We start from the raw sequence: 27,289 nt of genomic DNA, 5'->3' as shown, positions 1-27,289 counted from the left end.
TGAGCTCTGGAGCTCCTCCAGAAATCCTCCAAGGAGCGTGAGCAAGCAAACTGAGAGAAAACCACAGAAGCTCGAGATCAAAGGACTTTTTGGGTTCCGCTTCTTACTTGCGCTCACATTGGGTATTTCCCGTTTTCTTCCTCTTGGTCTCACCAGCAGCAGGTCTTTCCTTCCACAGCCTCACTGCCGTGGTACACACCTGATCGAGGCCGAGCACAACGGCCAGGAGGAGGCTTCCAGAGCACCACCTACCAGAAAGGGAAGCTGAGGCACAGAAACACCTGGGAGCTGGGGGTTGGTCTGTTCTGTTTTTCCCAATCTCCAAGAATCAATTCACCTGAGACTATTGATTCTGCTACTGTGACCCTTGCATTTTACACATTTCCACTTGAACTCCACCAAATCACAGCAACAGACACAGGCCTTCTGGGAAGCACTGAAAGAGCCCAAAATTACAAGAGAATCCAAGACAGAGCTGAAAACAGAAATCTTGCATTTCGTGAGTTCTCAACTCAGCTCATCCTAAAAAAATCTCTCCGTCCCTCAAAGATGTCTGTTTTATGAGATTCCTAGGAGAATCTCTACAGAGGTGTTTCCCCAGGCCATAAAATAGCTTTTGTTTTAAACCAGCCAGAGCAGAGGCACTTTGGGGTGACATCCAAACCAGCTGGAGGTGTCCGGCAGTGTCCCTGGTCCGTATAGGGCATGGTGGCTGACACTCACACAACAGAGAAGTGCACACAGGAGCTGGGACTGTTTGCTGTTCCACGAAGGCCTTTGGGTCAAATAGCAAAAATAAATAAATAAATAGATAGATAGATAAATAAATAAAGTGGGATAATCTCAGTCACCACAGCCTAACCCGTACCTACTGCCCCGAGTGCTGGGGAGGCCACGTTGCCTCTGCCAACCTCAACACAGCACTTCCCAGCAACAACCTTGCCCTGAGCTTCTTCATTACCCTAAGGACCACTTTAATTCCCATGAGGAACTCAGAGAACCAGACTGGAAGGGACCTCTGGAGGCCATCTGGTCCAACCCTCCAGCTTGGGGGGGACACCCAGAGCAGGCTGCCATGGACCACGTTCAGGTGGCTTCTGAAGATCTCCTAGAGGGAGAAAACCAGACCCCAAAACCAGACCCCAAAACCAGACCCCAGCCACATGCAGCGTTTTGCACAGGCTGGGTTTGTCCTGGCACCCGATCAAGCCAAAAGGACTCATTTTACTTTCTCTCAAGCAAGAAGCAGTTTCCTCCACTGAGCCAGGATGTAACCAGATCAAAGATTTATAGGTCAGCTCCTCGTCTGCAATTCCACCTCTCATTTGCAGTTTGTGCATTATTTACTCTCACAAAGAGGAGGTAAAAGAAAAAAAAAATAAAAGAAACTGAACCCAATCAAGGAGATCCACTCTTCAGGACAAGGACAACAAGCTACAAAGGAGAACATTCACTGTCACCGGTCAGCCTCGGGGAGGGGAGCTCAGTGTTACACCGCGTTAATTATTTACCCACAGATTTTCTCAGGAGCTTGTAACCCACACCCAGCATCTCCAAAGCACATCTTACAGGGGGCAGGCAACAAGGAAGTCAGGGAGGCAGAGGTGGAGGAGATACCTTCAATCAGCAGGTAAGCATTATGCTTTGAGGCCAGACCATCAGTTGCACAGCTGGGAGGAAGGCAAAAACCCAGCAGAAGGCAGAGGGCTGCTAGGTTCCCAAATCCACAAAGCACAGGGGATGGCACAACTGATAACGGGCATTACATTAAAATTAGGAGCATTAAACGGTATCTGCCAGCATTAAGAAAAATCCTCAAAAAACTTGCTCGAACACTTTCCAGCAAATCCACACATTGCCATAGAGCAGCAGGGAGCACCGGAGCTCTGGGCAGTACCTAGGGGTCTCCTGGCAATTTATTCCCCAAGAAAACTCATTTACCTCCTACCTCAAGTAACAGAACTTGTGCGTGATTTTTAGACCATGTTGTGGTGTTTTGGAAGGAACAGGGTTTTGGGTTTTACTGTTTTTCTTAAAGCAAAGAAGAAATAGAAAGTTGAGATTCTGGAGAGGTCTGTGGGTTCTGCAGGAGGTAGGGGTGAAGGTGTTTGGGAGTTATTCTTTGTCAAAAACAGGACGTGCTTTTTCCTGTTTCTTTTTAATTCCCCCCCCCCCAAAAAAAAAAAAAAAATACTTCCCATTTCCCAGCCAAGCTCTGGTTTTGAATTCTACGCAGCAGCAGCCTCTGCTCCGCCAGCAGTGGTGGGGAGCGTTTCAAAAGGCTTGCATTATCCCGGCATTTGCAATGCCCTCCTTCCAAGCTCCAAATTCATCCCCTACTCATGTTAACGTTTATTTTTTCCATTGAATTAATCTTCGGTCCCCCTGTTAGGGATTACTAACCAGTGGGCTGAACCAACACCTCTCAATCTGGGGAGGAGGAACTTCTCACGCCGCCACCAGAACCACCTGGGGTGCCACGTCCACCCCAGGCACGCGGCTCCTCCTGCGAGGATCCAGCAGACAGCTCCACGGCACTGTTTTTGTGTGGCTCCTGTAATTCCACCCACCACAGTAAATGCTTGCTTCAGACTTTTTGGTTGGTCGGGTTTTTCTCTCTTTAACCAAGTAACATTTTCAAAGCAGGTGACTTTTTTCCACTTCAAATGTTAACAAGATAGCAGGGGGAAAAAATGGTGAGAAAATTAATCAGCTTATCTCTCTCCATTAGATTGATGCAGTGCTGTCTTACAAGGCAGCAGCACGTTTCCCTCACCGTCATGTTTCATTATCACCAAGAAATCGCCTACTAAAATGCTTAGTGCACACATCCCTTCTCTTCTACCACTTCTCAACCAGCATTGCTGAATGCATTACCAGGAACTGTTTTCTTGGCTTTCACCAAGTTTCTTCACCTTTCAGACAATATCCCACCAACTTTTAAAAGCCACAAGGTCCAGAGCAGCTCCAACTGGAACACAGAGCAGACGAATCCAATAAAGGCCCTCCAGGCTAACACACAGGGAGCAAGGTTGAGGACTAAAATTTGTAACTTTTGAAGTCTATCGTGTTTGTCAATGGTCAGCCACAAACTAAATGAAGACTGAAGCACCTGGGAGATTGCCACATCACATCCTCAGTCCATCGGAGCACCAGCAAATGTCTGACACAAGACAAAGGCAATTTTTGTCCCCCCTCAGGCACAGGAATGACTGAAGTTATCACTTCTGGCCCAGTTCATCTTTCTGTTTGAGCAGGAACCACATGCCGGTCAGTCCCATCAGGTGAGATCACCTCGTGTTTGCCAAGGTATGTTATGGGGAAGGAGAGCTTCCCTACAAGAGAGGAAAAGGCACAGTCCTGGACTCCAGGCTGCTGCTAGGGGCATGGAGACCACTTCAAGGGAGGGTCAGGCCTCAGCTTGGGCACAGCAAGAACAGGAAAGGGAACCAACTTTATATGCAGAGTGACTTCCAGAAGGGAGAAATGAAGGGGGTTGTTCTGACATCACTTTCTTAAGCAGAGACACTTGTTGTATTCCTTTCAGAAACGCATGCTTCTCTGGAGATGGGGCTTGCCTGGATGTGAGATGGGGACAGAGCCAAACCACAGACATTGGACACCACGGAAATTCAGTTTTACCCTTCCCCTTCATTCCTGCTCTGTTCTTTTCCAAAAGAAAAGAAGACAAAAATCAAACAAGGGCAAAAAAACCCAACTGGAGTTGCTGCACTGCTCACAGGAGATGAGAGGAGCTGCGGCACCCAGGTGTGGCGGGGCAAGGAGGGAGCCCTGCCACCAACCCAACCACCCCCTCTGATCCCAACGCCAACACGTGAGCAGGCAGTTAGCCCAGATACAGATCCTGTGCCATTCGCTTTCCCCTGGGAAACATGAGGTGGGACGCAAACGTGTCACCGGAGAAGCGGTGGCACTTGGGCAGCACCACGCTACATGGGAGAGGTTACGCAGCACCGTGGGGAAGCTGAACTCAAGCTCAGCATGCCCTGCTCCCCAGGGGATGGGTCATTTCACAAAGCCAGGATCTGCTCCAGAGCATCACCTGCTGCCATTGTGCTGCCTGAGCTGCTGGCCACCAGCTCCACGGGGGTCTCTGAGCAGCCAGGAGGCCCGTGACCGCTCGCAATGTCACGCTGTCCCCCCGGGGTGCCGGCGCTGAAATCTACTCCTGTTTTCCATGAGCTAAGCGAAACGGCTTAAATGTTATCCAGCGCTGCCAACCCTTGTGATGGGTAAATGCTTTCGGGATCAGGGGCACATCTTTATTTAAATGGCATCTGTACGGCAGGTGGGACATCAGCTTCAGCACCCCATTCATTTGTGTCAGCCCCTCGTGCTACCAGGTGCAAGCACGGCCCGGCACGCACCCAGCGCGCTCGGGCAAAAGGATGAGGTGCCAAATGGGGCACAGAAGGCAAGCACGCCAGCCCCTCTATTAAAACCAGAATCGTCCAGCTTTTTATAGAAAACATCTGATCTCCTAAGAACGCTGCCTTAGCAGAAAATGGATTGCAAAAATTCCAGGTTGTCACGGGCCTGCCGCGTGGCCTGGGAGCTGCCCGCCCAGGTGGCAAAGCCAAAGCACAGCAGCTCACAGCAAAGATGCCCAATGAAGATCATCTTACTTCAGGAAGAACGGAGCATTTTTCCTCCCTGTTTTAGTTTACTCCTTCCAAAATAGCCTGAACGGAGTCAAAAAAAAGGCATGTTCATTTTGGAATGAAGTTGTAGGCATATGAGGTGCGCGCAGAAGAGCTATGGCAGAACAACTTGTTCCTCAACAGCTATTCTGATCCACGGCTCGGCAACAGATCCAGAATCCCTCCGTGTAAACGAGACGTTGCGTTGATCTGACAAACCAGTTAAAGAGGTGGGTAGAGGCTTAAAACCTCTACAAAAGCGTAAGCTCTCACAGGCAATCCCCTTGAACCAAGGGCACGCTGACCCCATAAAAATCAGACAACATTCGTCTCTTTTTCTAGAGCCCCGCTTTCCAGCCTCGAGTGTAAGAAATCATCAGTCCAGCCCCAAAGCTGATAAGACTGGCTTAAAAATTAACACAGTAAGGATTAGTATGCTTAAAGTTTCCCCCCTATTGGCACTCTGTATGGAGAGCACTTCTCCAAAGCGCAAGAAACTTAAGGTTCTTTCAAGGGAAAGATTAGATATTCAAAGTAATTACAGATTTAATGGAACAGGGGTTGTAAAAGACATCATATGTGGCAGAGCTTACAACAAGATCACAATCAATAAAAATCACTGAACATCTCGAACATCAAAGCTCAGATACTGAACATGTCAGACTAAACCTCCATTCTGTTGTTGCTATTATTTGTGATTTCAATATCCTAAATCAAAAAGTACTTCAGAAGAATGACCTTTATCCTCCCTGGTTTCACACTGACTGAAACACCTAAAAGGACCTTTTGAAGAGAGACAATTTCCTGAAATATAGTGTTACAGTTTTCCTTTTTCTTTTCTTTTCTTTTTTTATTTCTCCTTCAAAAATTTGTTCTGCATGGTGAGCACTACTTAACGGAGTCATTTTCTGTGCTCTCTCGTTCACTTTTAGGCTCTTGGTGCCACCATGCCCCCAAGTAGACTGGGAAAAATCTTTAGAAAGTGACATCTAAATGAACCACTGACATCGTTCCAAAAGGTTTCACAGGTTTAGGGTTTTATTCAACAGACTGTTTTTACAAAGTGTAAATTAAGGATCCTTAAGGATCCCGTTTAAATCTCTTGTCTCATTTCCAGCCCCCTACCTAACACATGCACTTATTTCCTTTTCGGCAACGTGGCCCTGCCGATGATGGCCAATTCACGCCACATCCATAGAGGCACATCCGAGCTAAACACTCCCATCCATGCTACACATATAGCTAGCTATGAGTGGCACGAGGCTTGTTCAGCCCCCAGGAGGGTTCCTGCAGCGTTATCTGCGCTCAGAGCGGTTTAGCGTTACTGGGCTGAAAGGAAGCCGAGAGACATCCTGTTTATAGGCTGTAGAGCCCCGATGGATAAACAAGCGTACCTCAGTTAAAACTAGAGTGGAAAAAGAGAGCGAGCGAGCGGCTCAGCATGCCCCCAGATAACGCCGTACCGGCTGAGCTACATGCCTGAAAGCGAAACGCGCGGCTGCCGGGCTGCTCCCGCGGCCCCACGTGCTGTGGGGCTGCAGAATGTACAGAATGTGCCGGCGGCCCCGCCGCCCCAGCCCCTGCTCGTCTTTCACCCCGATGCCGGGCTGCTTCCTGACACCCGGTGACACGACACCCCAGCTATTTTTCCACCACCCCCCCTCCCCGCCGTCCGCCCTCCCAGCGACGCCCACGCTCCCGAAGCTTTCTATGCATTTTGTTTTTCATCCGGCGCCCGGCGGGGCTGCACCATGGATGCCCGGGGTTTTTGCGAGGTCGGGAGCGGGAAGGGCGTCGTGCAAGGTCAGGGGATCGCCACGGCCGTGCCCCGATGCTGGCAGGGTGGGGAAGTCGAGGGCCTTCCCTCGGCATCTGCGGCTGGCCACCAGCAGAGATTGTTCCTCCGACATCGGAGGGAGGTGTGGGGCTTGGTGATGTTTGGGGTATTTGCAGACAGGGCCAGAATTCTGGGAGGGATGCATGAAACAGAGAAAACCTACGAGCATCCCTCTGCTCATGACCTTAATAATTGACTGACAAAGTGATAGAGAACATCGAGGACCCGGAGCCCTGCAGAGCGGACCCATGGGGCTCGTGCTCCTCCAGTAAGCCTAACCCCACAACACTCACCTGTTTGTGGGTTGGCTCTGAAGGGAAGCAGAAATCCTCAGGCTGTTTGACACCTTCGCTGGCAGCGATGCCGTGCAAATGGCAGCTCACCAGGCCGGCTCCTTGGAGCTGCAGACTGCTTCCAGCCTCTACAGCAAACCTGCCCCCAGCAACGCTGCAGTTCTGCACAGGGTACCATGGCACAAGCTCAAGAGGCAGGAACCAAACCCCAGACAATTAGCAAGTCCCACAGAGACTCTTCCTACCCGATCTATAGTTGCAGGAAGACCTGACCCCTTCTAACCCCACTTTCCACACATCCACTCTTGCTGCTCCACTGATCACTTCTGCCCTCACCAGTGCAGGTGGGAAATGAAGGTATTATAAATTCCCCAGACCCGCAGCCATAGTCTCCATCCTCAGCAGCCAACGCAGAAGGGAAAGCTTGGGTCCCCAACCTTTTTCTTACAGCACAAGCATCCCAGCACGCAGACCAGGATTCTAACAGAGCGCTGGCACCTTGCTTGGTACCCTGAAACAAGAGGCCTGGGTCAGGCGTGACTCCTCACAGCCCTGTTGTCTTTTCATTGCCTTGCTTTATTTACTGGAAGTCTCTGCAATGGAGGTACAAACCCCAACATGTTCTCTGGCCCTGACAGTCTGCAAGACTCCACCCAGAGCGGGTCCAAAGCCTGAGCAATGGAGAATTACCCCTGCGTGTACGAGCAGAGCTCCCTGGCAATGCCAACATTTGCTCTCCGAGTGTTTCCACCAGAACATGCCTGGCGCAGCCCTGCCAGTGTTTCATGACACAAAAGCAGGACTTGTCCCCTTCTCGACAGGCACTGGGGATGAAGCAGCACCGCCAGGTCCTCGGACGGTGAGCTGAGGTCCGGAGAAGCACAAAGCTGCTCCCAAAAGCAAGTCCCGAGCATGTCATTTCTCATTTGTTTCCTACCCTGCCGTGTCTCGTGCAGCCGAGACGGGTCTGACTCATGCTGGGTTTCCAGTGCCTGACACAACAGGTCTGCGGGCTCGCCTTGAAATAAAACAACAGCGAGCGTGAGGTGACCGTGTCTCGGCCGGGCAGCCCAGCCAAGGAGGACCCTAATTCTCAGAGGCACGACTCCAAGGTAAATAATTGTTAATGAACTCGCTCGTTAACTCCGCGTACTCCTGAAACCTTTATTTTGCCTCCCTTCCAGCCGGGAAGAAAGTTCATTGAGAATGAAAGCTCGAGACTTGCAGGGAGGAGTGACAGATGCTGCCTGACGGGATGTGTGAAAAAACTGACAGGCAGAAGTAATGCACCTCACATGTCTCATGGCTGCAGCGAAGCAATAAATAATCTAATAGAGTACTGAGGCTCGTAGTAATAACGCTGGGCTCTCTTTGCAGAAGCCACTCCCCACTCCCCGGATGACATCTGTCATGGTATAGATGTTCCTGGAACAGGGGGGATATTTTTAAATCTCTCAATGTGGCACAAAACTGTGAGTGTATCAGCCAAAATACCAGCCACCAAAGCGTTTATATATAGCCTTGCACATACCGTATATAGCTGGGAACACAGACAGATACGTGGTATCTCGCAGCATTACAAACAGACGTTCTTCTGCCCGTCTCCACGCACTTGACAAGAAACTTCCCGGGCTGCAGCTCTACCCGCGTCGCCTTGCCTCGTGCATCCCTCTCTCCATCGGCTCTTGCTCCTCAAGTGCTCTAAGTGCTGTGTCTCGGTTCTCAAGGATCACCATCAGGCATCTTCCTAATGGATCTGTCAGGCTCTTCTTGCACTTCCTCGTGTTCCCCCCTGCTATAGGGCACTGAAGTCCCAGCGATGGTTTCCCCGTGCCCGAGTACCTCTCTGTACACACACACACCTTCCAAACCAGAACCCGAGGGCCCCCAAACTTCCCTCACCTTGCTGAGATAAGCCCTGAGGAGGGATCAGAAGATCCTCAAGGCAGTCCAGTTCCCTTTGGGCACACCTCCCTCCAACACGCACAAGTTCTAGGTATGGTTCCTACGAGAGGTACGAGCCAGGTGTTGGTTGTAACAACAGAAAAGGATTTGCAAGCTCAAAACCAACAACAGCTCCCCACGGAGCACCTGCAATCGCTTCCCAGGAACTCCACCAGCACCAAAGTTATTGCAGGGGGAAAAGAAAGAAAAAAAAGAAGTGGCTGGAGACACCGCAATCTATTTTCTCATAAGCATCAAACGTGCATCAGCATTTCAACAGAGCCGCAGCCTTCACAGTGGGGTTGACGTTCAAGTTCTTGATACAGTTATCTGCCTAATAATAACCCCAAAGAGCTCTCCTTGCCTGGCTGCGTGCCAGACCACATGCAGCCTCTGCACTTTTCTTCAATTTTATTATTGTTATTATTCTTTTTTAGATTTTGTCAGACGTGGAAATGTTGACTCTGAGAAATTCAGACTCTCCTGTGCAGCTGACTGGCTGAGGCTTCTGTTTTGGTGCTGAAGAAACCGTGACGGGGTGGGGCTGGGGAAGGGAGACAGGGGAAAACTCATGTGTTTTGCTTTCGTGTCTGCTTTATTTTCTCCTCTGTCAGGAAACAGTGAGAAAAGGAGCCGACCCAGTTGCCATTCAGCTGCGTTGGAAGTGATTTTATCAGCTCCACCTGCTTAACGTGGGTTTTATTCAAGACTGCAAGGACAAGGACTCGGAGACAAATAAGCACTGACTCGGGCATTCTCGAGGGACAACGAAATACACTCGTGCAGGAGACAGGCGATCCACAGCAGTGGGACAGTCTCGAGGCTTGGGGAGGAAGGAAATGATGGGAGGGAGGGCTGAGCATCTCCCCACATGTTTGTCTGGGGAAAAGAGATATTAGGAGGAAAGCTCAGCTTGCTCAAACATTTCGGAGTTTGCTCCACGTTAATTTCAGCCGTCGGAAGCAACAAAAGAACTGCTCGGAGAGATACAGGGCGACATCTCAGGAGGAACATCATGTCCACGTCAAGCTTTCTAAGTCTTATAAACTGCTCCTTTACAAGCAGTGAAAAACAGCCTTGGCAGCCCAGGCTGTAAGGTACCACACTGCCGTTACACCTGCTATGGACCTGGCCCTGCATCACCACGCTCCGGTATAGCGTAGCCTCAGCAAAGCAAGTCCTGCAGACCATTCCTTAAGGATGCTCTACTTGGAAAAAGGAAAATTTGCAGCATCAAAATAATAAAAAATCCTCCATCGAGCAGGTAGACAACGATATGGGGTGAAGCAACCACTGTAGAAGGCACCACAAAGACACTTGGTGTTTAAAAAAAAAAAAAAAAGATAAAAGAAAGAAGGGAAAAAGTGTGCCTTTTCATGTTCCAGCATAAGCAGAAAGCCCCCAGCCACTGCTCTATCTAACCATTAGGGCGATGGTAGCTTTAAAAACAGCAAACTGACTGTACATAAGCACGAACAGCATCACATCCACAGTGCTGCTGGTTCGACACCCATATCACCAGCAAGACCCTGTGAATTTGTCATGTGCGGGTCATACCCACAAAGATTTTGTCACCATCTGTTCAGTCTCCACCACCTACCCTTCTCCCTGAAGGCTTTACTACGACAACTTCATGGGCTTTCAGCAGCAAGGCTCACAGACAGCAGCCTGCACGCAGGTCGAATGGAAGAAAATGGAAGAAAAATGGAAGAAAAAGAATTGGACTCGATGGCCCTTACACAGTCTCTATCCATAGCAGAGGAGCAAGCCATGACCCAAGGACTCCAATGCCCCTTCAGCAAGCCCTGATCTAAAACCCAGACACCTTTTGGCTACATGGTTAGCCATACATCAGCCCATGTGCACCCAGCCACCACCCTACACATGGTGAAGCATCCTCTGTAGCACCTCGCGGAGAGGGGAGCCAGCTTTGACAATGAAAATATAATGGAACATTTTGCATCGATCTATTGTGGGATGAGTCATTTTTAGAATGACTCGCCTCCTCTTCCCCACCCCCAAATTATGGACTACAAGAAACGAGCCCAGATGATGGGCAATTTCAGATGTTTTAAGCTCAAGTTTTTCTTCTGCTGGAGCAACATGCCATGACAGTACACGGAGCTCCAGAGGAGATGCCCTTCAAGTTCCCACACCTTTTATTGGCTACGAAGAAGTTGGAGAAGAAATAGGAAACCAGAAGGAGGCAAGCTGGAGGAGGACTAGATCTGGGAGGAAAGTTGAAGTTATTATTGCTGCTTCAGGAGAACTCAAGGGGCTTTCCAGTCCATGGACACAGTGTAAATGCCAAAAATGAAGGGCAAATATTTTCAAAAGCAGAGAAGAAATCAGAGAAAGGGAAGTAAGACTGGTGACAGTAAATTCTTCCCTGACTCCTTCAGTTCCTGGGACTGGAACAAAGCCCAGACAGAACCTGTGGAAGTCCCAAGCTCTTTTTCGAGAACTGGAAGCAGGACACCAGGAACCAGCTGACCAGTGAGTTTTTGCCGTCTCAGTTCCGCGGAAGTCAATGCACAAAGGACCTGGCTGCAAAGGTTACTGCTCTTTTCCTGGGGGTGGTGTAAAACACAACAAAAACATCCATCCCACCCACACCCTCTCACCCTCTCCGATGTCACTGAAGTGCAGTCTGTCTCACTTGACACCCTACTCGTAATATATATACCCATATGAAATATATATATACGTAATCTCTGACTTGGTTTCTAAGCCTTTGGAGAGCTACCTTTGATGGCACCAGGCAGAAGGTGGCAATTTACTCATGCACTTGCCTGCTAAGGCTTTGCAGTGGTGCACGTACAGCATGGCACGGCGTGTAGGTGCCCAGCACCCCACCAGATGTACGAGGCCTTCAAGCCCAGCCAAGAGATCCTCCAGCCCTGGAAGTCAGACAGGACCACCACTCCCCATTCGAAGAAGAAACTGGTGCTTCACGCACCAGGAGATGACTAATCCCAGTAGCTGAGTTACAGCATAGCTTTTAACACACACACACAGAGGTGTTAAGGTCATCTCAACTCTCATCTACAGCATCCCACAATATCCCCTCCCACAGCGGCCCTGTTGCTCTTTTTTCCTCCTACTACTTTTCTTGTTTTCTACCCTCCCCCTTCAACCTTCTTTCCTTTCAGGTCTTTTCATCTCCTTCCATAGCAATTTACCCTCCCCTGTCTATCCACTCCCCTGGCACCTCAAACACCCTTCTCCCCACCCACGACTCCCCCCATGAGAAGCCCTTTTCTTCTAGGAATCCACTTTACCCGGATTTCTACCTCCAGCAATCACCCCTGCCCTCCCTAACCAGGCCCTCGAGTGCATATTTGTCCGTCGTGGATTGCAGACTCTTTCGGACAAGGACTGTCTTCTTCCCCACTTGTAAAACACGACACACATTTATGGAGCGGGTAAATGATAAATACGCGATCTCAGCATTCCGGCGTAGCTCAGCGTCAGTTCCCTCCACCGAGCTCCCCTCGGTGTTTGCCTTCCCTCTACAGCAAACTAATCTACCCTCAAGTTTTTTTTTTTTCTTCCTTATCTCTCAGCTACAAGGCTATTACTTAAATCTATCAGCATTCTTCAAAACCAGTTGAGAAAGGGAGGAGGGCAAACAAAGGGCCTTCGGCACAAGCTCACACCATGAGCCACACGGGGGCTTGGGGGAGCATTGCATGTGCTAGCAAGGGGAGAGCACGGCCACAGATACCTTACCAGGATTATTCTACCTCACATGCCTCGTTTCTGTTCAGTTGTCAGCAGTTGCTGGACCAGCAGGCACACAGATATTTGCTGGAGGAGTATCCAGCACATCTACGTTGACTTTTACCCGCCAAGAGTGTCTGCTACTGGGAGAAGGGAAAAATGGACAGCTGAAATGGAAAAGTGGGGCAAGGAAAAGAAAGTTATGAAGAGAGGATTACGCACAACACACAAGGCACAAATCGGTGACTAACAGGCCCGTGGTCCACGAAAAGGCCAGTGGAGGCAAAACGCTGCTCCGCGTCAGCGCTGAGCTGATGCCCTGCAGCAGCTGGCTGTTTGGCAACGCCGCCCATGCGTGACGGGGGATTTGTCTGGTGGGCGTAGCACTTCTCAAGAATCAGCATGGTAAGATGCTCATTCAGTAAATAAATAAATAAAAAAGAGGGCAAGAGTACCGGCTAGACAGTTCACGGAGTTGATGCTATCAGCTGGTTCCTTATCTCAGCTGAACGTGAGCTGTCTGGGGTTTCCTAACGTCCCAAGTCGCTGCTCTCTGGCCCTTCTGCCCTCCTCCACGACATGGACTTCACCCCTGCCTCCCACCGCACGCCAGCCCCTCGCCCACACGGCCTCGAAATGTCGATCTTGATACCCTCCCAGGTTGCAGAATTTCTCACTCACCCACTCTGAGCGTGCTCAAGAGCCACGTCCCGCTCTGTCCCTACAGCTTGAGCAGCCCCGACGAGATTATCTGACACAGCTTTCTTGCAATCCTATCTCTGCAGATGGTTTGCTGATAACCAATGAAGAACCGTGGATAGCATCTGTGTCAGGATGCGTACAGGATAACATTATTATCCTTTTAGAAACCTCACCCAGACACTTAGGAAAAAATTACAATTTTTGTTACTGGTTTTGTTTGAACTCATATAGCTACCCTCAGAGCAGGCAGCAAAGGGGAACGCGCTCAAGTAAATAACTTGGATGGGGAGTATCAAACCCCTCCTGCGATTAAAGGAGACAACCACTGCAGGCGAGAAAGATGCGAGCAAAATTAAAAACAGGAGCACCGCTGAAGACGAAGCAATCACCTGGAAAACAACAGAACATCTTGTAGGAACAATCACATCGACAAGCAGCCCTCCCTCTGCTCCGAAGGCTCTTGTCTGTGTGGCAGCCTTTCACAAGATAGAGATTGAAGAGCTGCTGCTTAGCGCTGCCCCTGGAGACTTGCCCAGGAGTTTTGACGTGGCTCAGGGCCCTGTGCATAAAAGGGCAGCAGTGGCTACACTCCTTGTGAACTCCTGCTGGCCAAGCTGTCTGGCAGGTATAGCTAAAAAAGGCCATTTTTGGAAAATATTGCTTCTTTTATAGCTTATCTCGGCGCAGACAGCTGCCTCGCTTCGCCAGAAATAGAAGAATTTAACAGCCATGTTTGCAGGGACAGATTTTAAAGGTTCCATCTTCTAAGAAACAACCTACACATCCAGAAACAGAAGGCCAGATTTGTTTTTACAATGGAACCCCCTTCCATATGCTAGCTGTGCCCACGGATTTGCAAAAGCCCTGCTCTGAAAACGGGCTGTTCATTCAGCAACAGGCGACGAGCAACTTGCCTTTGCCTTCCTATAGAGTCTGTTCCTACCAAAACCAGTGGCAAAACAGCGCACGGTTAATTGCATTTTGCTGAAAATCGCTGGAATTTTATAAGCAAAACAGTGGTGAAGGAGAGCATTAAACATTGGAAAAACAAGCCTAAGAGGTTCGGTGAAAACACCCCACAGCTACAGCTGAGCAGCACCTCCCTGTTGTTCCTTTTCGGATCAGATCCCAAAAGGCTGTTAGGATTTGTTCGGGGTGATAAAGGCAGGGACATAGGCAGCATTCCCAGGTCAGCCCCAGCTGCAGGCGAGGCGCTTCCCTGCCCTGGCACTGGGACCACGCTGGGGAGGACCCCGAGGAGCAGAGACCTCTCCGAGCACGGCTGCAAACACCCCGTGAGCCCGGAGGAGCCCCTGCAGCCATTCTGCCTCTAACACGTTTGCGAGTGCAATGGGAATAATGTTATTTTCCTGCCTTTTAGAAATAACAAGCCTGGCAAGCTTCTTTAGATCAAAAGTGCTGAATTCCCAGAATTCCCATCAAATTTAACACTGGAAGAGCTGATGCTAACGAAGTAAACAGCTCTGAACCTAACAAGAGCTTGCAAAATTTCAGTGGTATTACCTTTTACCTGCAACAGTTGGACCAGTTGTCTGCAGGATCTTTTATTTTTTTTTCCTAAAAGTGAATGAAGGGGTACTAAAGACAGGGGCCTGCTGCGAAATGACCGAAATTCCCATGCAAACAACCCATTAGCAGTGCTCAAATGCAATTTAAATTACTAGTTGTTAAAGTGCTCCTCAATTTCATGGTAAGTTTCCAAGGAAAATTACATGCTATGTACTATTTAATTGATTGTTTTCTACTTCTTAACATCCATTTATTCCCTCCTCCTGTCTTTTCCTTAATTTCAAGAGATGATAATGACTTTTCAGGGAGGAAGGGGGAACGGCTGACAGGGCTGACGAGGGATTTACCTGAAGAACAAGCATGTAGGAGGGAAGTGGCTGCCAAAACGGACAGCTTCTCTGGGACTCCTCTGTGCAATATTTTCACAGTAGGGGTGTGAGACAGCACAAGAACTCCTTTCCTCCTCAATGCAGGCAGCCAGGCTTCCGAAACCTGACGTTTCTTTAAAACGCAGTCACCCCCATATCAAGCAAAAAGCAACTGGGGAGGCTTCCACACTGTTCACTGATGCTGCGAGAGGAGCAAGAGCAACTTGTTTATTCCTCCTGGGCATGCGAGTCCTTGAACTGACATGCTCACTGGAGGCAAACAAGTTCTTCTCATCTGAGAGATCTTACCCCAAATGCAAATACCTAGTTCACAGGAGCAAATTTCCCTCAAAGTTGACTGAAGAATTAGGCTGAGAGTAAGACCTCCTGCTGCTTGCAGCAGCTGTTACACAAGAATGTGCATTACAAAGCTAATAAGCACAGACATTTCTTAAAAGACTGCACTCTGCTCAGATACTAAGAGGTAGCAGCGGCACAATTAGGTGAAGTGCCATCTGGAAACTCCAGAAGCCACGATACATGTTGGGATCCTGTCACACACGGGCAACATAGATCAGCTTTATGAAATACTCGGGATGACTTGGTTTACCTTTGAGCAACTGAAGCAGAAATATTTCACGCTCAGAAAAGTATGACTTTATTAGAGTGTGTTTAACAGCGCTATTCGGCACGAGGCTGTAAAACAGCTGCTGTGCAGGAGCTGAACATGAACAGTCACACGGAGTCAGAAGATTTGCACTTTTCCCAAAAAATTTGCCACCAAGTCCCTCAGTTTCTGCACCCGCAACCACCAGGATAGCGCAGCTTTCCCCAGCCTGCAGACACGATGTGTTTCGGAGCTCTGAAACCTCTGCCTACAGAAATGCAAAGCACCAGACACACTGAGCCATCCAGGCCTGCGATCTTGCCTCTCCTTCCTCCCCTCCACGCTATCTGGGGCAGCTTCTGGGGCACGCACACTTGGTGCCTGCTAAGCCCCCTTACAGCCCCCGGGTCACACAGTGGCAGTGTCACCACCCTGCCACGTCCCACACGGTGCCAGCCCTGCGAGCTGGGCTGTGATCATTTGGTGCAGCAGTTGGGATGAAGGATGGGCTGTGAACCAATCCTCCTTACACAGGAGCTAAAGCAAATCTTCTGCATCTAATGGATCGGTAAAAGTAATCAAGGGGCTTAAGGAACAGGCATGGAGCTCTCTGAACGTGCTCAAGGTCCACGGAAGCCACCGAAGGCTTCTCAGGCTCGAGTGTTTCCAGAGTGCCAGGCGGCAGGAGGAAAATCTTTAGCCGTGTATTAGTTTACAGGTCAGCCCTTAATGGCTCCGTTCCTGGAACAGAAGAAAATCCTTTGTGTGGCATCCGCTGCAGATCCTGGTTAGCATCAGCGATCACCGGATCTGTCCGGGCTCTGGAGAGACACCAGAGAAGAGCCCTGGCAGTTTGCGGCCCCAGCCTCGGGCTTCCTCCAGGCAGGGGCTCTGCCTGGGGGTGCTCAGCCTTCAGGTCCATCCAGCGGAGACGTGTCAGGCAGAAGGATCAGCACATGGATGTTATCAGCCCCAGGCGTGCCCGACGTCTGCCCCGAGGCCTCCCGAGGAAGCGCCTTCACCCTGGCGCTGCCTCCAGGCCTGGGGACCCAGCTGGGCCTTGGCACCTCTCGTCTTGGTCTTCCAGCAAGCATGGAAGGGGGGAGACTGCGAGGGGAACAGAACATCATCATTTCCAGCCCTGTCCCCAACAACCAAGCTGGGCTACAAGCGGCTGGCGAAGCCTGGAGGCGCCACATCCAAGCGCCGCCGAAGCAGGGGCTGCTCGAGGCACGGGGCAGGAGGAGGCATGGCCCAGGGCCGCACGTGCACACGTGGAGGCAAAGCGCAGAGCACGAGGAGCAACACAGAGCTGGACTCACCGCCCTCCACGGCTCTGCCCCACCGCACACTTTGGACAAAGGAAGGTGGCTCCCCCAGCAAGTCACCGTGCTGAGGCTTCGCATGCTGCAGCAGCTCCACGCGCCTCCACAAACCCCATTCTACGCTGCCTGCTCAGGCTGTGAGCTCCTCAGGACAGCAGGGCCCCGAGCCCCAAAGCTGCACCTAATCCAAGCAGCTTGTTGAAACAGCGTGGATTAAAATGCAACTGAAATGTGCAAACTCGAAACCCGACCTGTTTGCAGGAACACACCGCGGCAGTCCCTTCGCTGCCAGCTGGGGTACGACGCTTTTCTGCTCACATCCTATCCTTGTGCAAGCTACGTCGAGCGTTTTTGTCCTCCCCCAAAAAAAAACATGTCAGTTTTGCACCTAAGAGACCTGATGCAAATCCGTATCTCTTAAGAAAACCAAACCTCACGTGGAATATTAATCCCTATTCAAAAGGGCAAAAGAAAATCCAAGCAAGCCCTCTGCTAGTAAGTTACATCCTAAATTTAAAACAAGGAGGATACGATAACAAGTTTGAATCAGCCTAAAAATACCATTTAGCAAAGCAGATGCACGCATCACTAAGCAGTGGTACGAGCCACACACCGTTTTTCACCAACATCCCTTCCCAAGTAAAAGGACAAAGTGCAGTGCTTTCTATCTGAGGCGCAGGACTCGCTGCTACGCAACCCCCAGAGCCAGCACTAAAAGCACTCTATACGTGTTACATGCTCCAAATGACAAGAGGAATGCAGGATAGTGCATCTCCACTCCAGATTCCTGGGCATGGCTTTAGTTGCCATGAATAAAACAGGAAGCAAAACATGTTCCAGGTTCCCCCCCGCTCCCCTGACTTGCTCGATGAACTGCAGTTTCCTTTCAGGAAGGAGAAAGGAAAAGGGGAGAAGCAGAGAAGCAGACAGCTGCAGTATCAGACAGATAAAAAACCACCCCAGTAAGGAAAAATAAAGAATAACAGGAAAAACCACACGTTGAACCTTCATACAGTTAAAGCTGTTAAACTTCTGCAGTTCCCTAACAAAACAGTTAAATATTAACGTTGGAGATAAATATATCCCTGTGTCACACAGCCTTCTGAACACACACACTTGCTTAGGAGACAGAAATCTTCCTTAAGCTATACTTTACTTGCTGACCACATGCACATAACCGTACCCATTTAACCCTACAGTGCTCTGGCTGATGCACCAAGGCAGCAGAAACTACAAGGAAGAGCCTGGCTGAATGGGAGCTGGCTGAAATTATCTTTGTACCTAGGCCTGAAGAAACATTTTGCCTTTGAGACCAATCTATTAAGCTAAATTTCCGAGCTTGAGAAACTTTCATCGGGTCCTTTTCTGTTGACTGGCGATCCACATGCCTGCCTCCACCAGCAGCCACGCACACACTTTGATGCAATCCATCTGACTAAACAAAACAGAAAATCCCAAGTTGCTTGCTAAAGCAGCAATGATGCACTTACCAGCATCCAGGCAAGCTCCTTCGCTAATACGCTTCCCTTTCGAGCAGATCAAATTTGGAACAAGGTCCAGGAGCAAAAGAGAACTGAAAACTGACCACAAGAAGCTTCCAAAACAAGAAGGACAAAAAAAAAAAAAAAAAAAAAAAACCTTACTACAGGAATTCAAATCCTGCTTCCACCAGACCCTGAGTCACCTCCCCTCCCTTGCAATAGATCAGAGCAATGGGTAAACATTTCCAAATATGGAGATCAAAACTCCGAAGGATGTCAAAAAAAATCACCCTTCTCTCCCTGCCTTTGGCACGGGGATGACTTGCCCCTCTCCAGCCTGAATTCCAGGCACCGAGCACATCACCGTGGCCGACCCACGCGCAGCCTGAACTCGGGGCCACGCGGCGCCAGCACGGTCCCGGCAGCTCCCGTCCCCTCCTGGGGATGCCCAGGGAGATGCAGCCAGGCAGCTCCAGGAGCCATCGCCCCGCATCCACAATTGCTGCTCAAAACCTCCCTCCCATCCCTCAACTCACCAGCAGGAAAGCTCCCAAAGCTGGTTTTCTGAGTGCTATTTGAAGGCCAATAGGTGAAATCGGGCTGTGCTTATGGTGACACTAACTTAGTGCCAGAAAGGCGAGCCCCAGCAGTCAGAGCCACCTGGCAAGCAGGGCACAAGCAGGACTGCGCATGGCCTCGGGCTCCTCCTCGGCTCCAGCTGCTCACCTGGGGCAGGGAAAAGCTCCCTGAACCTGACTCATCTGGTCAGCGCCCTGCGAGAAGTGCGCATGTGATTCTGCTTCGTCAGAGGACAAACAGCTCTGCAGAGAGAAACGCACCCTGCACGAGCAGAGAGCTCCCACGGGGAACAGGAGCCCCAGGACAGCAGCATCCCTCGATCACAAAGCCATTCTTCCTGCCTGGAATCAAAAGGCTCCCTGCTCCAGCAAACGGGCTCTCTGGGCAAGCAGCACAAGGAGAAAAAGCTCGCTGCCACCTGGGCAGGATCCCTGCAGGGACGTGGGACATGGGGATGGCAACAGGGGAGCACCGAGTACCCCCACTCAAAGTTCAACATCCAGCAAGCCCAGGAGGCAGCACAGGTACACTTACAGAGCAAATCCTGCCCACAAAGAGGGGTGATTTACTCCCACAGGGCAGCAGGGACCTCTCCCAGGCTCCCACATCTCCCCTCTGGCACCCCAGGGATGGCCGGGGGGCAAATACCCAGGTTGAAACCCTCCCAGCCCCTCTGCCCCAGCAGCCCGCTGGTGGCTACAGCCATCGGCCAGGCTGAGCACGCAGCATCTGAGGAATGTGCAAATCAGGACGTTTTCAAGGGGAACAGGCTGCCCAGGCAGCGCTGCCAGAGTGATTCCCCAGCACCACCCACAAGATGCTATTGAATTTATAGGGAAGGAATTCCAGAGCTGACTCTGCCCATGTATGGCCAAAATAAGCAGTAAAAAAAAAAAAGTGACAGTAAAAAAAAAAAAAAAGAGCACATCTGGCTCTCAGTGATACCAAAGCACAGGCTTCAGGAGAAGCCAAACCCCTGCAGTGACAGAGGCTGCACAATTACCTCCAGCAGCCAGCCAGGGATCAGGGGCCCGTGACAGCCTGAGTTCAGTCCCTGATACCACAGGTGACAGAAAACATCTAAACCCTTGCTTCTGAAGAAAACAAAGCTCTGTGTCTTTCAGAATAAGGACATCTAACTTGGTGACCCATCACTACCCCTCCAAATTAACCCAACAAGGAAGCACCAGCACATGCCCATCACGTGTGAGTTATAAAGACAGCTTTAAGCAGCCAACAGCTCCAGTGGTGCTAAGTGCTACCCCAGGGTAATGCCAGAGCAACACCTTCCCAAAATGCAGGCTGGGACTAGCCCTCTGTGGGCAGCCAATCAATTATTCTTTAAAAAAATAAATAAATAAATAAAAACAACTGAGACCTTCCCCAGAGCTAAGTGCCCCAGCCAACAGCTGGGCCATGAGGGACATCCTCCTTGCTCAGAAACTACAATCACCAAAGATGCTCCAAAACCATAGCAAGATGAGTTGTGAAAGTGCCTGGGAAGACTTTGCAAACTCTGATTCCATTTTTCAGTCTTTCACTGAAGACAATTCCCAGGGTATCGCCTGTGTGAGGACACGCAGCAGGATGAAGCGGGGATCAGGTAAGGAAGGGAACAAAGCCACGGAGGAGGAGGGACTGGGACAGCAGCAATCTTGCCCTGGGAGCGCAGCAGCCCTCGCAGCTCCAGGCTCCAGCAGCATTAAGAGATCAAGGTTCTCCCTCGCAGCTAAATGCCACCACCTCGCTTGCCCTGCCAGCAGGGAAATATTAGCTGCGTCAGCTCGAGAGGCAAGGGGCTTACCGAGCCGGAGAGGAATGCAGGCGGCAGTGGCACGCAGTGGGGACAGGGAAACGAAACCCCAGGGAAGGCAGGCTGTTAACGCTGCCTTCGCGCAGGGGTCAGGCAGGGTATGTTTTATGGCTCCTGGGGTTGAACCCTGGCTTCGTGACCTTAGAGGGACTCCGTGCCAGGAATGAATATAGCTGTTAGAGGGGCTGGGAGCGCAGGGGGCCGAGCACACGAGGACAAGCCAGTTCCCGGTGCTGGCAGGCAGCCCAGCACAGCCTTTCAATACCCCCCAGGCTGGGAGGGAGAGCTGATGTGCTCTGGGGACAGCCCCAGGGACAGGGCACGCTCGGCACAGCAGCCACCCGGCACCCAGGAGCAAGCACACACGTCCCCTCAAGCAGCATTCGCTGACTGCAGTCCCACCACCTTGTGTTACGGTGTCCTTTTGGGGTCCCAGCTCAGATGGCATCGTGTCTTCTCTTGCTACTGTGCTTAAACAGCAGTACTGAAGTATAAACTGAGGTTCAGTGCCCCTGTTTTAGAGCACCTACCACTCCAAACCACAAAGAATAGAAACCAGAGGGATGGACAGATCCATGTCCCAGCACAGCTGAACCAGTAGCTCCCTACCACGCTGCACCACAAGTCCCTCTCCTTGCCACAGTCCTGATCCTGGAAAGTGAAAGCTCAGGGGCCTGGGAATAAAATCCAAGCCGAGCCTCCCGCACAGCAGTATAGATCATTATCACTTGGCCACTGGGTCAGGCGTGACTAATTTCATTTACACGGCATTACATAAGCAGGACACTCAGAACATTTGATTCATAAAAGCATCTCAGAGAGATGGAGAGCACAACTTGCACGACAGACGTAACGCGGGGACTGCTGCAGCATCGCGGGGAGACAGCACAGAGAATGCTGTAACGCAGACAGCCAGGACCAGGGGTGTTCATACACACATGCACAACTGCATAAACCTACACTCCTTCCCACACCATGCACAAAAGCAAGCTTAGGACTCACAAGCTGAAGTCCTGCGCAGCCGAAAGTGAACACAAATGTTTGTGAGAGTTCCGCTTTGCGGGCAAAGGCAAAAACTGTGTGCAAAGGAATAAATATAGAAAGCAAGGCAGGAAAAGCAGGTGCTGGCTTGTAAAACCTTGGCCAGAAAGGCTTCCCAGGAGGTTGGATCTGGTAGCTTTGCAACAGCTCCACAGAGAGACAGAAGAGACAGAAAAAGAGAAGAGAACATGAATGCATATGCATTCTTTCACTGCCATATATAGTATATACAGACATTTGGTACACACACCCCCGAGCTCTCGCACGCCACTGTGTAGTATATACTATATATGCACTGCACATCTTTGTCTCCATGTGCCCGGATCCGTACGCTGGGTGTACGCACACGTAGACACGGGATATCTGCATTTCTTAGGCAGGCGTTTGTCAGCGCCCCCCACATCACCTACAAAGCTCCCCGCGACAGCGAACCCACAGCCCCAGCACTGCAGGCTGGGGTGACTTCTAAACACTCACAGCTTCTTGCTGGTGCTGAGCCCTTCCCCTCCGAGGTCCCTTTGTGCAAGCAGCACAAGGGAGTTACCATTTCATCTGTTTCCCGGTTATCCCAACCCCCTTCCACACTCATTTAGGAGCTTTTTTTGGTCCCCTAGATGAGAGTCGCAGCAAGGTGCTACTGCTAGAAAAGCTGCAACTCCTTCCACTCCCCTCGTGCCTGTGAGAAGTGTTTACGTACCGGCTCTCGCACTGCACAGCTTTGCTGGTGGGATGAACTCAGCGCGGGGCTGTTGGAGACACGCGGGGTGCTGCCGGAGTCACGACTTTGGGTTTCTTTCCCAGCCCTGCGAAGAGAAAGAGTTTCCATGTGATGCACGCTGGATGGGCTTCCCGACAGCTCTGCACCAAAACTTGCAGCTTAACCCACACAGCTTCTGGGAAACGGAGCGTTTTCCTCCCCAGCTTTCTTCGACAGGAGCCTCCGTGCTTCTGGGCTGTTTTACAGCAGCTGCTCTGCGCACCCTGTGTAAGCGAGCATTTCGACCCCAAATCACCAAGCATTAAGGTGTCACACTAGGAATACAACAAAATATGACTATTTGTAAAGATACGGATGTGAGGGGGACATAAAACGAGGCACAGAATATGAGAACAGGTGACTCTGTCCTTAGTCACTGTGGCTTGGGGCAAGACAATGGAGCTACGAGGCTTCATTTATTTGGTTTTGAAGCTTACAGGATTTTCTGTTTTGACCAAGCTGACGCTGTTTCTCCCTGTGCAGGAGATGCAGGCAGACCAGAGGGACCAGCCCGTTATCAGCCCGACCACACAACCAGCATCCTACACATATCAAGTGTCACGCCAGGACGCTGCCGGGCGCATCCCGAGGAGCTGCACAGCATCTGCATGTCACACTCCTTCCTGCCTCCCGCCCAGCATCCCATCCCAGCCACAGCCCCGACACCCCCACGTCCCTATCTCTGCTCGTGACGAGCACAGGCTCGCCTCGTCACCACCACAGCACAAAAAGCTGTTGCTGTTTGCTGCCGTAACGATGGAAACGCTGGGTTCGGGCTTGCGTTTGTTTTACCTGCACTGCTCGTGAGGATGCATTGAGCCCACAGATCTATAACCAGGGAATTGCACAACACCAGGTGCAGCTCACAGCCCCGGTCTCCCTGGCCTGTCACCCGGTAGGATGGCATCCTGCCCCTGCCACCAGCCCCTTGTCACCGCACATCATGCCTGATGCTACAGGAGCTGCGAGGGACACACAACCCTCACCTCTCCAACACCATAAGAGCACGTTGGGGTCTACCCTGGCCCCATCAGCACCTCCCCAGCTCCATCCCACTGATGCTTGGCTGGTGCCCAGCCCCGACTGACTCCCCGCAGGACCCAGGTGTGGACAGACCAGGTATTCAAGCCCCCAAGACCCTCGGAGCTGCCTTCAGGTGCAGTGAGGACAAATTCAACCGGCGATCGCAATGCTGTCTCCCACTCACCACAGGCTGGGGATGAAGATGAGTTACTGCGAGGTTTTATTGCTGCTGAACTCAGCCAAAGAGCAATTTCTCTTCATCCATCACGGAGGAGACAAGTACAAGCAAATATTATGGTTCTGCATGTTTACTTTTCATTTTAAAATGATGTAGAGTTATATACAATTTAGGTCCTTCCCACAGGCTCCTGGCAAAGTGCCCTTCAGTCTTATCTGCAAAGGCAGAAGACAACAACATTCCCCTCTGGTTCCAGCCCTGTTTCAATTCAATTCACAACAGCACCTCTGGGAGCTCCAGGTAAGGCAATATTCTTGGGACCCAACCTGTGTGTAAAAGACCTTGGCTCAGGCTCGCTTTTCATCAAGTTTAGCTCACGAGATGTTTATAAGAGCGTTTACAGGACTCTGGCAGCCTCAGCTAACTGAGCCACATCCGCCTGGCTTTTCTCTCCGCGCTGGCTGCCCCTGTCAGCTTGTGACCGGGTCCTGCAAGGCGAGCAGGACCCATGGGTGCCATCCCCAGGGCAGGCAGCAACCCGCTGGTGCCAGGCACCCACCCCTCCTGGCCAGCACAGCGGTACCCACCTGAGCTGGTCCACCAAACTCCTCCGTCTGTGACCCCAAACAAGACCTGGGCAGCCGGCAGAGCTGCCCAAGTGTTGCACCACAAGCCACGAAGCCATGAGGTCACCTCCAAACCAGAGATCTCCAGGACGTGATCTCAACAAGCATTTCTTCGTGGAGAATGTTTCTCAGGGCTCGAGGACCCCATGCCCCAAGCTGCTCTCCCCAGACTGCTTGTACGCAGCAAGGAGCACAGCAGCTTGGCAGCAAACCCGCTCCCTGTCTGGCCTCATCTCTCCCGAGGTCGTGGCCACCCGTGTCCCAGGCAAGCTGGTGGGAACATCACCCTGCCCCAAAAAAAGGGTCTGCCCCTCTCCCTGCCATGGCTCCACAGGCCTCCTCTCGGCCATGCTCATTCCCTTTTGGCTTAGGTAGGGAAAGATGAACAAGCACATCATGCAAACACACCCACGTTATTGCCATCGATTCCAGCACAAGTCTTTGCTCCGCTGGAGTCCTCAGGGAAATACATCCACAGCCCAGCCCCAAGGAGGCCCCTCTGGGTTTCACACAACCTCCCCCTACAACCTCAGTGGGAAATGTTCAGGTGCTTTTCCAGCTCGCTGCAACAGATGCTCAGCAGCCAGCGTGCGGCTGATTCTGATTTTAATCCTGCACTGAGAAAGCCCAGATTGCTATCGTGGCCGTGCAAGAGGTAAGAGCGGGGAAGTCTCTCTGGTAACACAGCCTCACACCACCCAGCTCCCCCCCGGCAGGGCTCAGCACACCGCTCGTGCCTTCGGATCACAGCCGCAGCCACCGGGACTTCGAGGCCGTCCACACATACGTGCGTGCGTGTGCATCCTCATTTTTGTGCTTAGTGCAGTGCAGACCACTTATTTTAATGCACCCTGAAGCATTTCAACAAGCAATTTATCATTTAAAAGTAATTTAAAGCCAAAAGCTGAACAGCGGGGATCAGCCATCCCATTCAAAGCACCGAGCAGTCTCGGAACAAAGCGCTGGGACCGGAATTCACTGAGAGCGACGCCTCTCACAACAGATTGTTTTCTTCGTTTGTTTCTTTCCAACTAGTTAAGTTTAAGGTACAGCTCGCCAAAAGCTGAGAAGGCGATTCAGAAGTCATAAAAGCCATCCCAGGCCAAAAGGAGAATTAGGTGAAAGGTTGAGATCTTACTCAAATCCTGAAGGACGCGACGAGCAGCAGCAGCCTGCTCGCCCTGCCTGATAGCACTGATGCCGTGTTATCGACGGCGAGAATCAACAGCTCCCGATAAGAAAAGCCATTAATGTAAAGCACCAGTATGTAAAGCAACATTTCCTGTTTGCTGATTTAAATCACAACGAAAAGCAGTAGCTTACAATGCCTGAATTTAAATGGTGATTCTCCGATGTGTTTTGAGTTTTCTGTTATTCTTCGGGTTTGTCAGAAACGGACAGCTTGAAACCTCTGCAAGAAAGCTGGTTCAGAGAAATACAGTCAGCATTTTTGGAAGAAAAGGCATCTCCAGCATAACATAGCAGTGGTCACTTGGTAATTGAAGCAACAAGAACCACCAATCCCTTTAAGAGAAAATCTTAGCCGTTAAAATAATTTCTTTAAGTGCTAATTACATTTCTCATCCAGCAGCCTGGCTGAATGGCAGATGTTTTTCCTGACTGGTTGAAACTTGCATTCACCTTTAAATCTGGTTTACACTTGTAAGTCTTACAAATACTCAGAGCTCCATTCTTTCTTTTTCTTTTCTTTTTTTCCCTTAAATCAATAGGGCTGTAACTTGCAGAAGCCCACCAGTGAACGCCAGTTAAACTGGGATAAAGCAGCCTCGCGCTGGGAAGCTCTCATTCCCACCCCAACGAGGAACACATGTCTCAGCCTGAATGCTACAAGGAAAATTGTAGTTTTAGCTGTTCCAGTCGCCAGTTTTCAAGCACCAACAAGTTCTCAGGGAGTCAGCCATCAGCACGGGCTGACAAGGGTCCGCTCGTGTCTGACTGGCAGGTGCACGTGCAGGTCCCCAGCTGACAACCCCATTCAATCTGACCTTTTCATTTTAAGTGAAAAACACTTAAAAGCCTGCACCGTTTTGACATATGTATTTTTATGCCTTTCCCACACTGTGCCAATATTTGTTTTCTGCTGGCCAAAGTCCTCAATTCAGAAATCTCGAGCTATTTCCTCTGCTACAAGCAGCCCTGATCCTCAGCGCTTCTGACCATCACCGAGCTTCCCACACACTGCACACTTAGGAAAATCAGACCCCTTCTATGCAAACCTGAGCTTAGAGTCCCAGCCTGACTTCAAATTCAGCTTATGTGCATGGGCAGCTCATGCATATGAACACAGCTGCTCCGAGACACGGACCTATCTTGCTGTACCAGGACACTACTGCCTGCAGGATCCCTACCAGCTTTCTGTGTTTGTTTCTGTGCTTCTCAGGCTTCATTTATGAAACTGTTCAATTCAGAAGAACATTGCTGGAGTTATCTAATACAAAGATCATGCAAAATAACAAAAGCCGGAGACGCATTTCCTCCGTGCTGCGGCTCTCCAGCACTGCCAGCAGCAGCACCTGCTCAGAAAGCCATCGATACAAGCAGCACCAACCAGCACACCGGGCTGCTGGTTTTTCTTTTTTGGAGGCCAGATCCCATGCTGATGTAAAGCAGCAAGCATGCTACACGAATGCAGAGTTTCGATCTGCGAGGAAGCACACACCCCTTGCTCGTTGTCCTCAGCGCTGAGCTGTTCTCCAACCCACCACAACCCCGCGTGTCAAAATTGGCCGTAAGGGGACTTAGCGCTTCCGAAGTCCTGGTCCAACCCTGGCGTCAGCCAC

The 27,289-nt window shown here is 50.8% G+C and overlaps 1 protein-coding gene across 27 annotated transcripts in view; it reads right to left on the bottom strand.

The window, feature by feature from the left end:
* LPP (LIM domain containing preferred translocation partner in lipoma) overlaps positions 1-27,289 on the bottom strand; it is a 381,390-nt gene that overhangs the window by 286,808 nt on the left and 67,293 nt on the right. For 13 of the 27 annotated variants that reach the window (XM_038183916.1, XM_072042613.1, XM_038183915.2 and 10 more), the window contains one exon: positions 22,602-22,707. The gene's annotated coding sequence lies outside the window, so the exon portion shown is untranslated. Of the gene's footprint in view, positions 1-8,322; positions 9,892-18,480; positions 18,585-19,007; positions 21,978-22,601; positions 22,708-22,790; positions 22,925-25,811; positions 25,911-27,289 lie in introns of those variants that run through there. The other 14 variants (XM_038183924.1, XM_038183923.2, XM_072042610.1 and 11 more) reach the window with 5 other exon arrangements.

This window comes from Anas platyrhynchos, chromosome 9 (assembly GCF_047663525.1).
Source record: "Anas platyrhynchos isolate ZD024472 breed Pekin duck chromosome 9, IASCAAS_PekinDuck_T2T, whole genome shotgun sequence".
Classification (NCBI taxonomy): domain Eukaryota; kingdom Metazoa; phylum Chordata; class Aves; order Anseriformes; family Anatidae; genus Anas; species Anas platyrhynchos.
Note: the sequence above shows the minus strand (reverse complement) of the source record. Positions and strands in the feature narration are given on the sequence as shown.